The sequence below is a fragment of the Mandrillus leucophaeus genome, unplaced genomic scaffold (assembly GCF_000951045.1).
Source record: "Mandrillus leucophaeus isolate KB7577 unplaced genomic scaffold, Mleu.le_1.0 Scaffold250, whole genome shotgun sequence".
In the NCBI taxonomy this organism is placed as follows: domain Eukaryota; kingdom Metazoa; phylum Chordata; class Mammalia; order Primates; family Cercopithecidae; genus Mandrillus; species Mandrillus leucophaeus.
In genome coordinates this window covers 3,267,905-3,280,047 of record NW_012102588.1, presented here as the reverse complement: position 1 = coordinate 3,280,047, position 12,143 = coordinate 3,267,905, and the positions used below count along the sequence as shown (strand labels likewise).

General features: G+C 38.4%; 1 protein-coding gene and 1 pseudogene across 1 annotated transcript in view; both read right to left on the bottom strand.

Annotated features, from left to right (window-relative positions):
* LOC105542120 (regulating synaptic membrane exocytosis protein 2-like) overlaps positions 1 to 12,143 on the bottom strand; it is a 244,119-nt gene that overhangs the window by 107,363 nt on the left and 124,613 nt on the right. The gene's annotated exons all lie outside the window — the stretch shown is intronic.
* Positions 7,866 to 8,935, bottom strand: LOC105542124 (annotated as a pseudogene).

Genomic DNA, 12,143 nt, shown 5'->3' with positions numbered 1-12,143 from the left:
TCCCATACAAGAAGGCTAATCCTATAATAGTAGCTAAAAGGTTATCAGAAAATGTATTTCCCTCATGGGACATTCCTGAAAAAATCTCTAGTGATAAAGGTACTTATTTCACTGGACAAGTAAAATAGTTAAATAAGATATTACAAATATAATAACATTAGACAAAGCTAATTGTCTAATGTTAATCTTGGTCAAAGATATTGCAGATTGATAACAATCAGATCAAGTTCCAGAGGAAAAGATAAGTTGATCCCTTATGAAATAGTCACTGGAAGGCCTATGCTCCTAATAATAGAACCTCATGTATCTTCCACTCCTAAACTCTAATATGACTAAACTCTAACAGGCTTTAACGTATTATGCCAAAGTGTATTTTTACCAGGTTAAAGAAAGCTTGTCGTGGTCTACCAACAAAGGACAATCAAACCCAGGTGATCTAAAACTCAGAGATCTGGTCTTCTGGAAATATCAAGGAAAGACTGCCCTTGCAACCCACACTGCAACAAAACTGTGGGACTGTGAACCTTGAGCTTGTAATCTCACAACTCAGAAGAGCCCCTACAGACTCTTGGAACTATACACCCATTGGAGACCTTAAGGTAAAGCTAACCATGGAAGTTTCTCCCTAGAAGCAGATGACATTCCAGATGCAGACAGCTTTCACAAGATCACAGATCAAGACTTCTCTGCTATCATGAAACTCTTACTTCTTAAAATTTTCCTTGCTTATACCTCTATGAACAATACAACTGGAAAAGGGGTTTGTGTGCACTCATGAGGTATGCTTTTATTTGTAGGGGATTTTGCAGCCAACCTTATTTATGGACAACCTATGTTTTGACAGATGAAAGATAAAAAACAACGTGTTCAAGAAATTTTAATGATACTTTTGTTGCTTCATAATCTGTCAGAAACAGAATAGTGGTCCACTCTCTTAACCTACATCATCAGTTAAAGAGAAAACTGCCAGAAGGCCTTCACTATTGAAGATAGATGGTCTCTTTTGACACAGTTTGGAGTAAATGAGGCAATTATTAAAAATGTATTCCTTATAACAGGTTCTACAGCAGATTCTACTGCAAAGGCTATGGCTGCACAAAAAGCTTCTTTAAATTATCTTGCTAAAGTTATGCTAGATATAAAATTATAACTTACTGCTGAACAGAGAAGTATCTGTGCAGTTACTGACACTTCTTGTTGCACATAATACATACATTAGGTATTATAGAGATTCTGTTGTAGGGGATTAACAAATAGGTTGCTTGGTTGAAACAAACAGATACTTTATCTAGCTTATTCTTTGGTCTTTGATTTTAGCTGGTTTGGTTCATGAGGATCCTGGCTAAGGTATACTCCAAACTCTTGGTATTATCCTCCTGACAGTCATAATAGTAGTCTCCCTGGTGCACTGTATTCTCTCAAAAGTTTTAAATGTTTGCATACAGTCATCTATAGAAGGTCAAATGGTTTCTTTTCAAATAGAACAACAAAAACTCAAAGAAATGCATGATTATGAGAACACCATAACCTATGAATGACATACTGTCACTGGAAACCCTAAATGATGGTAACTAAGAGTAGTGGTAATGACCCAAGCTTTGGTCACACTCTCACCTAAGTAAAAACCTGACCAAAAGGGGTGATTTAAACAAAATTATGGGAGGTCATTGTTTTGGACTGAGCTCATACACTAGGCCTTAACAGACCAGACCAGATCAAATCAAAATGGAGTCACTCATGCTAAATGTGACATAATCAAATTGAAACTTTAAAGATGCAGATAGCCCCCCAAAAAAAGACCAGAAATTATTTTCTCTCTTGAAAACAGGACATTCCAGCATAATAAGGAAGTCTCCTCTAGGCTATCTTTTACAAAAAAAGTAAGTTAAAGTCCTGTTTACAAGGACTTACAAAACCCACTGTTCTGTTATGTTCTAGTGAGATTTGAGACCAAGTAAGTACATTTACCATGTACTTAAAGAATGATGTCAATGCATAAAGTTTTCGTCAACCTCTCAGGTTGACCAAATGAAGGGAATTGTTAAATTAAGCTTAGCCTAAAACTGCCCTCATTATAAGTTTGGTCTAAAGGTTTCTCTGTACATAGTGAACCATAATCTAACTAGATGTATAAACAGACTGCAACTTATTCTTGTACCAATCACTGAGTTTCAGCCAACAGTTGGCCACAGGTGGCCAACTGTTCAACTGTAGCAAATGCTGAACTTTAACACATCTAGCTATTCCTGTACCTCATTTTAATTTTCTACACATCATTTCCTTTTCCTGTCCAGAAATCCTCTCTGACCACGTGGCAGTGCCAAAGTCTCTCTGAACCTATTCTGGTTTAGGGGATTCCTGATTCAGGAATCATTCTTTCCTCAATTAAACTCTGTTAAATTTAATTTGTCTAAAGTTTTTATTTTAACAAGTCAACTGAAACATGTACTAGATAAGTATTAATATATAAGAAAAGTGTTACTGGAGCACAAGGAAAAGAGGCATTAGTTGTGAACGGTGTTGATAAAACTTCATAGAAGAAAAATATTTTTTAGTTTTTAAGCGTTTTGGCCATGAAAGACATGCAAAATTGTGACAGGCATAAAATGAAGGATAAATTTCAGGCTTACATTTTTTCATATGCAAAGTATGAAAGCAAATGGAAAATTCAGGAAGTTGAAAGTATTCTCATTTGGAATAAGGTATGCATGGGGGGAAAACAGGGAGGAAAATACAATAGAAGAAGCTGGAAAGTCAGTGTGGGGTAGAATACTAAGGATTATTCCCCATATTATCTAATATTCAATTAAGTTTCTAACATCACTAGTTATAGAAATCAGTAAGACAATGCTGAGAAAGATTACAAACCTATCTCAAATATATCAGATATTTGATTCATTCTTTTTAGACTCATAGCATATCTCAAAACCATTTCTGAACTACTGGCTAAAAGAGACTTTACGCCAGAAGTCACATGAAGCTCTTTATCAATATTAATCCTTTATCTTTCACACATTTCTTTTTTTAACACCAGATGGGTAATGTGCAAATATCATACCAAGGTTTGAGGGAGGAACATCTCAAATGAGCATTAAACACCCAATCACACTTATCAACTATGAAAGAATCTCTAACACACATTTTTTTATTATACTTTAAGTTCTAGGGTACATATGCAAAACGTACAGGTTTGTTCCATAGGTATACACGTGCCATGTTGGTTTGCTGCACCCATCGACTTGTCATTTACATTAGGTATTTCTCCTAATTCTATTCCTCCCCCAGGCTGCCACCCTCCAAGAGGCCGCGGTGTGCGATGTTCCCTGCCCTGTGTCCATGCGTTCTCACTGTTCAACTCCAACCTATGAGTGAGAACAAGCAGTGTTTGGTTTTCTGTCCTTGTGATAGTTTGCTTAGAATGATGGTTTCCAGCTCCATCCATGTCCCTGCAAAGGACATAAACTCATCCATTTTTATGGCTGCATAGTATTCCATGGTGTATATGTGCCACATTTTCTTAATCCCGTCTGTCACTGATGGACATTTGGGTTGGTTCCAAGTCTTTGCTATTGTGAACAGTGCTGCAATAAACATACATGTGCCTGTGTCTTTATAATAGCATGATTTATAATCCTTTAAGCATATACCCAGTAATAGGATTGCTGGGTCAAATGGCACTTCTAGTTCTAGATGCTTGAGAAATTGCCACACTGTCTTCCACAATGGTTGAACTAATTTACACTCCCACCGACAGTGTAAAAGTGTTCCTATTTCTCCACATCCTCTCCAACATCTGTTGTTTCCTGACTTTTTAATGATCGCCATTCTAACTGGCATGAGATGGTATCTCATTGTGGTTTTGATTTGCATTTCCCTAATGACCAGTGATGATGAGCTTTTTTTCATGTTTGTTGGCCAGATAAACGTCTTATTTTGAGAAGTGTCTGTTCATATCCTTCATCCACTTTTTGATGAGTTTGTTTTTTTTTTTCTTGTAAATCTGTTTAAGTTCTCTGTAGATTCTGGATATTAGCCCTTTCTCAGATGGGTAGATTGCAAAGGTTTTCTCCCATTCTGTAGGTTGCCTGTTCACTCTGATGATACTTTCTTTTGCTGTGCAGAAGCTCTTTAGTATAATTAGATCCCATTTGTCTATTTTGGCTTTTGTTGTCATTGCTTTCAGTGTTTTCGTCATGAAGTCTTTGCTCATGCCTATGTCCTGGATGGTACTGCCTAGGTTTTCTTCTAGGGTTTTTATGGTATTAGGTCTTACATTTAAGTCTTTAATCCATCTTGAATTAATTTTTTATACTGTGTAAGGAAAGGATCCAGTTTCAGCTTTCTACATATGGCTAGCCAGTTTTCCCAGCACCATTGATTAAACAGGGAATCCTTTCCCCATTGCTTTTGTCAGCTTTGTCAAAGATCAGATGGTTGTAGATGTATGGTGTTATTTCTGAGGCCTGTCTTCAGTTCCATTGGTCTACATACCTGTTTTGGTACCAGTACCATGCTGTTTTGGTTACTGTAGCCTTGTAGTATAGTTTGAAGTCAGGTAGTGTGATACCTCCAGCTTTGTTCTTTTTGCTTAGGACTGTCTTGGCTATGTGGGCTCTTTTTTGGTTCCATATGAACTTTAAAGTAGTTTTTCTCCAATTCTGTGAAGAAAGTCAGTGGTAGCTTGAAGGGGATACCACTGAATCTATAAATTACCTTGGGCAGTATGGCCATTTTCACGATATTGATTCTTCCTATCCATGAGCATGGAATGTTCTTCCATTTGTTTGTGTCCTCTTTTATTTTGTTGAGCAGTGGTTTGTAGTTCTCCTTGAAGAGGTCCTTCACATCCCTTCTAAGTTGGATTCCTAGGTATTTTGTTCTCTTGGTAGTAATTGTGAATGGGAGTTCACTCATGATTTGGCTCTCTGTTTGTCTGTTATTGGTGTATAAGAATGCTTGTGATTTTTGCACATTCATTTTGTATCCTGAGACTCTGCTGAAGTTGCTTATCAGCTTAAGGAGATTTTGGGCTGAGGCAATGGGGTTTTCTAAATATACAATCATGTCACCTGCAAACAGAGACAATTTGACTTCCCCTTTTCCTAATTGAATACCCTTTATTTCTCTCTATTATTTTATTAATACACATCTTTAATACAAATGTCTTTGTTTCATGATGCCACCATAACTGAAACTGTATTGAAAAGGGAATTAAATTAAGAGAGTCTTTCCCTCCAGAAAAATTTTTAAAAAAAAAATTTTTTTTTGAGACAGAATCTCATGCTCTGTCGCCCAGGCTGGAGTGCAGTGGCGCAATCTCAGCTCACTGCAATCTCTGCCTCCCAGATTCAAGCAATTCTCCTGCCTCAGCCTCCTGAGTTGCTGGATTACAGTATGCGCCACTATGCCCAGCTAATTTTTTGTGTTTTTAGTAGAGACGGGGTTTCACCATGTTGGGCAGGCTGGTCTGAAACTCCTGACCTCGTGATTCGCCCACCTTGGCCTCCCAAAGTGCTAGGATTACAGGCATGAGCAACCGTGCCTGGACTGCTCCTGAAAAATTTATGTAGTCGCTAGATACAGAATCTTCAGAGCTGACATTATTACTCCGTTCACAAAATAAAATAATCTTGATATTAGAGACTGAGATTAAAAATATGTAAAAATTACATTTGCAGCTTGTTATTGACACTAGAGAATAACTATATTTATATGACTGTAGATAGATAGATAGATAGATAGATAGATAGATAGATAGATAGATAGATAGACAGACCCTTCCTGAATCCAAAGGGAAAAGGTGTTTCATTGCTTCTCTGAAATTTGCTTCTTGAAGAAAAGTATCAACTCAATTACGAAATAAAAATATGGTGATAAATACAAGAATCATTTTGAGTTCATTATAAATATTCCACCTATAACTGCTTTCTGCTTGAGCAAAAAAAGTACTTCTTTGAAAAGAAATTGGAGAGCAAAAACACTTTTATCCACTGTTACCTAGGTATAATAACATGTGTTTTTCACACAAAACATAAAAAGAAAAAACTCTGATAACATTATTTACATTTTTTACAATTTGTGTAAACTTAGTTGCACTTAATCTCAATTGATGTCATTAACTGTAAACTTTCGACTACTATATGATGCAGAGTGATATGCTCTGATTTGTATTTTAGAAGAAATCACTACCATAAGAAGCACATAGCTTATACAAAAACATCTTCTGTCTATGTGAAGTTTGTCTAACCTGCAGCCCATAGGCCACATGAGGCCCAGGACAGCCTTGAATACAGTCCAACAAAAATTTGTAAACTTTCTTAAAGCATTATAAGATTTTTGGAAACATTTTTTAGCTCATCAGCTATCATTAGTGTTCCTGTATTTTATGTGTGGCCCAAGACAATTAATTCTTCTTCCAATGTGGCCCAGGGAAGCCAAAAGATTGGACACCCCAGGTCTATATCATTCTCAATATCATTCTCTGTCTTTCTCAATCTTCAGAAAAAGTAGAAATAACAAGTGAAATATCAAAATTTGTATTTTAGAACAAATCGTATCATATCACACCTTTTCTCCCTTTCTAGGCCAGATGCAAAGGCACCAAAACATCAAATAGTAAGGCATGCTCAAAAAACAGCATCTAGGCTACATGCGGTGGCTCACGCCTGTTATCCTAGCACTTTGGGAGGCCAAGCAGGCAGATTGCCTGAGCTCAGAAGTTCGAAACCAGCCTGGGAAATACAGTGAAATCCCATCTCTACTAAAAATACAAAAAAATCAGCCAGGGGTGGTGGGCATGTGCCTGTAGTCCCAGCTACTTGGGAGGCTGAGGCAGGAGAATTGATTGTACCAGGGAGGCGGAGGTTGCAGTGAGCTGATATTGCGCCACTGCACTCCAGCCTGGGTGACAGAGCAAGACTCTGTCTCGCAAAAAAAACAAAAAAACAAAAAAAACCCAAAACAAAACAGCATCTATAGTATTACCAAACAACTAAATGGGAAATTAGGGAAATTAAAGCTAGTAACTAGAGAGTTACTAGCTTTAATATTTTAAAGTATTTTGAAGTAGCTGAAGTACTTTACTTTCACAAATAACCCCAAAATTCTCCTCCAAACTAACAGGAAAATAATAATGACATCAGAATGTATACAGCAGCACTATTCATAATAGGCAAAAATTAGAAACAAACCCAAATGCGTATCAATAGTAAAACTGATCAATAAAATGTAGTATATTCAGATACTGGAGGACACACAGCACTGAGAATGAATGAAATACAACTGCATGCAATTATATAGCTGAATCTCATGAACATTATATTGAGCAAAACAATACAGAACCAATAGAATACATTGTATGATTCTTTCTGTAAACTCTAAATAAAAATAGGCCAAAATAATGGTGCTGGACAGAAAATAGTGGTGCTAGGCTAAAGGATAAAAGTTACTCTTGGAGATGGGAAACAGTTCTCCCTGAAAGGGAGCATGAGGAAATCCTGGAGGGCTGTTAATGTTCTGCTTCTTGATCTCAGTGCTACTTTTTATACTTTCAATCTGTGCACTCTCCATTGTATGTTTTATGTTACTTTGCAATAAGCACTTTGCTGCTTTTATCAATTTTTCTAAATATCCTTTTCTGAGCAACCTATCATTTGTCATTTTAAAAGTTTCTTTACTTATCCCTGCCTTGAGCCACACAGCATTTAATATGATTCTAAGGTATGAAAAAGATTCTGTAAATTTTATATTATTCAGATTAAAGATTATCTATGTTGGACCTGGAAACACATCTATGTCCAGGAACTGCCTTTACCATTTCACAATTCCGTATCAGCTTTGTTTGTTTGTTTTTGTTTTTGTCTTATCTACGAAGCAGCACATTTATTCCGGGCCCTAGTAGACAGCCCCCTGATTTCATTCCCACTCATCATCACCGGCTGGACGGACAGTTCCACCAGACATTGGCAGAGTCTACTTAGGCTCAGCTCCTCAACATCCAGGTAACTGACGTGGAAGGCCTGCTCATCAGAGAGCTCACAGAGGACACAGCAGCAGGCAAGGCCCAGGGCACCTAGGGAGCCCAGTGAGCAACTGCAGAAGGACAGGATCTTCTCTCCAATGAATTTCGTAGAAAATCCCAGGTGCAGCCTGGGCCCTGGTTCCGAAGACCATCCGGGCGGGAGCCCACATCAGTGGAGAAGTAGTCATCATCAGGCTCCACCTCATTGCCATCCCAGGCATCCAGAGACAACGTGTGCACTCGAAGCAGCATTTTGGTCACCGCATTACACCTTGTTAATGTGACACTTGGAAGTGCCACTGCCAATCTCAATGAAACACTCCATTTATCAGGTCATGGTGAATTCTTCGTGGTGATCTGGCCTGGACTCCTGGGTCACTGTGTACTCTAGCAACCACCAGCCTTTCTGCACCACCAGTTCCTGAAGAGCACCAACAGGGATGCACTCGGACTGCTGAAGGGAGGAGCAGAGGCTGCTTTTCCATGGGGGTGCTCCTGGTTAGGACAACAGATGAAACTGGGGTAGCAGCTGCTGCAGCAGTAAAAAACAGAGCATCCTCAAGCAGTGAAGAGTCTAGGGGAGAAAAAGAACTGCTGTCCTCCGGGGCTAGCTGCAACATGCTCCCCACTCTGAGGTATTTGAAGGCCACCTCAGCTGCCTTGTGCCTGACTGCCTTCTTGCTGGGGCCCTGACCAGTGCAGCTGGTGTCGCCAACAGTGTGACCTGGAAGGTGAAATTAGGCTGGTGGGCCCTCGGCTTTGAGAAGGTCGTACACAGGTGTTCTTCCCTATTCTGGTCCCATACTTCTGCAGAAGGCTGATAGGCATCTTGCCAGGGTTGATGGCCAGCATTTTCTCTACACTAGGCAGCCTGCAGCCCGTGGTAGTGCCAGAGTCTTGCTCCTCTTCACTCATTCCCTTTTCTGTCCCCACAGGCACCACTGTGACTGCCTCCATATCAACTTATTTGACCAGTCAAGCACCGTAAGAAGCACATAGCTTACAAAAACAATATTTTGTCTATATCATTCTTAATCTTCAGAAAAAGTAGAAATAACAAGTGAAATTTTAAAATTAAAATTAAATATCCTCAAGGACTCTTCAATTTCCATCACCATTAGCCTTCAAAACAAAAAGATAAACATTTTTAGGGACCCATCTGCTTTCTCCTTATGAACGAATAATGGACTGCCCCACATATTTTTAAATTTCACCTTTGATCCTATATTCTGCCATTGCAAGCTAAGATGAGTAGACAAAGCAAAGGAACCACGTGATGCACTCAGTCTTGTCATCAACAGGTAAAAGCAGTCTTTCCAAAACATCCTTCTAAGCAACTTTCCATGACCTGAGATCTGCAGATTTAGCACTCTGGAGGAGACGTGGGAGAAAAACTGTCCTGGACACTTAATGAAAAGAGTGTAAAAAGTCATGCTAATAATTAGCACTTCAGTTAAAAGCCCCAAAATGTTGACCGTTGAATTCATGTTTCACAACTAAAAAGATACACACCATTTTCCCTGGGCTTGAAAATCTTCTCCACTGGGGGTCCAGAAGCAGATGATCTTTGGGGAAAAAACAGCTAATGACGCCTGAATCAAGCAAATGACAAACCAAAGTATACAGCTTCCACCCAAGACAGAAGATTATAACTTTTCTGGTATCTTTGCTCCTCCTTTCTAAAATAATTTTGTTTACTTTTAATCTTATTTATTAGTGTGCTTTGGCATCCCTAGTAATCAACTAAAGGCTTCTCAGAATATGTGTATACATTCACATATTGTCAGTGTTATCACATTCTTTATCTCCATTAGTCTTTCATTACCATCTAAGAGAAGGCAAAAATCTCCCTGTTATCTCACTGACAAAACTTAATATTAGATTGGTGCAAGGTAATTGCAGTTTTGGCATTGAAAGTAATTTACTTTTGCACCAACCTAATAGCTGTTACTTAAAACACTACAAGTAGCAAATTTCCTTCCTGAGGACACTTGTACATTTGAATTTTCTTCACATTATAAGCTAACCTTCAGTCTTGTAAAATATAGACCTTGATCTCAGTCATTATAGCAGTTACGGTACAAGCAACTACTGTATTGGAGTTGTGAGCAAATGTAAACCTGAAAGAGCTAATCCTTCAAGATGGAACTCAAGTGGCTAACTGGGTCTAGATTTTAAAGATTTTAAAGACAGCCAAGCTGCCATTTGCTAAGTAGCAGTCATCACATACTCTGAGTTTCCAGAAAACCCACACCTCCACTGAACTTTGTGCTCACCTAAACGAACCAATCAGGGCTCAGCTATATCAACTAATCAGAACCCAGCTGTAACAACCAGTCAGAACTGAGCTGTGTTAACCAATGAGAACGAAGCAAGTTTGAATCCTCCATTTTCATAAAGAAACTGGATTAAGAATATGGGTAGGAACGTTTGCTATAAAATTAGGATCCTCCCTTTGCTTTCTGGAATGCACTTTCCTCTATCATTGAAAACTATGTCTACCCCATTTGCAAACAGTCTCTTTCCTCAAAATTCCTTTCCAGAAAAATTTTGTTGACAGAGCAATCCTTGCTGCAGTAACTATTCTTCTGGCAAATCTTTATCTTTTGACATCCTAAAATTTCTATCTCATTGCAATAAATAAGAATCAAATGTAAACTAACTGTAGGTATTACCAGAACTCATTATATAGAGGATAGTGCCTTGTGAGAAGTTTTAGGCAATAATCTGTGAGCAAAAGTGACCTATGACACTTCTGTCTTACATAATTAAGAATAAGTGTGAGTTTTCCGTTATCTCTCTTCCACTGGTGTAGCAACCCCGGAAGCTATGTGTTCCAGATGGCTTACAAGACAGCAGCAGCCTAAATCTCTGAGTTGCCACTTGGAAGAGAAACCTACTCCTACGAATAGGTTTCAGTTTTAGTGAACCTGTGCTCTTGGACTGTGACTCTGAAAGTGACTCTCAGCTTCTTGTCCCCCTTAGGTGAGGCGGAAAATCTAAAGACTGGAGTTATTTTCCTTTTCTCATGTTGATTCACCTCTGGTAAAGTTGTTTCTCTTGAGGCAAGGTGGGGAACAGAAAGTTCTAGGAGTATGTCAAAATGGTTACTCCTCCCCTGGACTATTTCAGAATGGTTACTTTCCCTTCCCCCAGCTGGAAGCATGAGGGGACTTTTCTCTGATCTTCACTTTCAGAGCTTCATGGTACTCCTAGAAGTAAAACCTCAAAATTGTGGGGGCTTCCCACAATTGTGAGCTAGGACCCCAGGAAGTTTTAACTTTTAAGTTAGTCCACATTCAGCTTCCAGCATTTCATCAATTATAGTTTAAGTTTTCCTAACAGAATCTGTGGTTTCTTCACCCAGTAAACTTATTCTTTGTATTTGCCCCTCTCTCTACACTACTCAGGGCTTCATTTGTCCTGTGACCTCAATTTTCTGATGGATTTAAGAAAAATTGTTGGTTTTCAGATCAGCATTTTTCTTGTTGTGAGAATAGCAGTGACAACTTTCATGCTCTTTCACCTATCAAAAAGAAAACCAGAAGTCCCCACACAATTGTTTTTAATTACTTATCAGCTTGTCTCTTTTTTCCACTTAACCATGAACTATTTGAGAGTAGGAACCATAGTCTTTTTATCTCAGGACCCAGGATAAGTACAAGGATTCTTCAGAGCTTAACAAATCTTTGTGTCTGCTCTTTATCACACACTCTCTTTCTAGGTTATTTTATGCATTTTTTCTAGCTTTATGTGCCATACTAACCACTCTCAAACATATATCTCTGGCCAGTCCATCTCTCTCTTTTAATGCTGGATAATTATAAGCATCTTAAATTTTAAAAGTTCAAAATGTAAGTTTTAGTTTATACCTCCAACCTGTTCATCTTCTCCTCTTCTTGATCATATTTAATAACATCATGACCCAATTAGTTCTTTCAACTAGAAACCTGGGAGTCATCTTGGGTTCTTTTCCCTTCTTCAACAACTTCTAAATCTATTCCTCTGACAAATCATATCATTTCAATCTTCAAATATATTCTCAATTTACTTCTCTCCATCTTCACTGTAATCAGTGTGGTCCAGGTTATCACTATCACTAGCAAAGTCTTCAAAAAAGGCC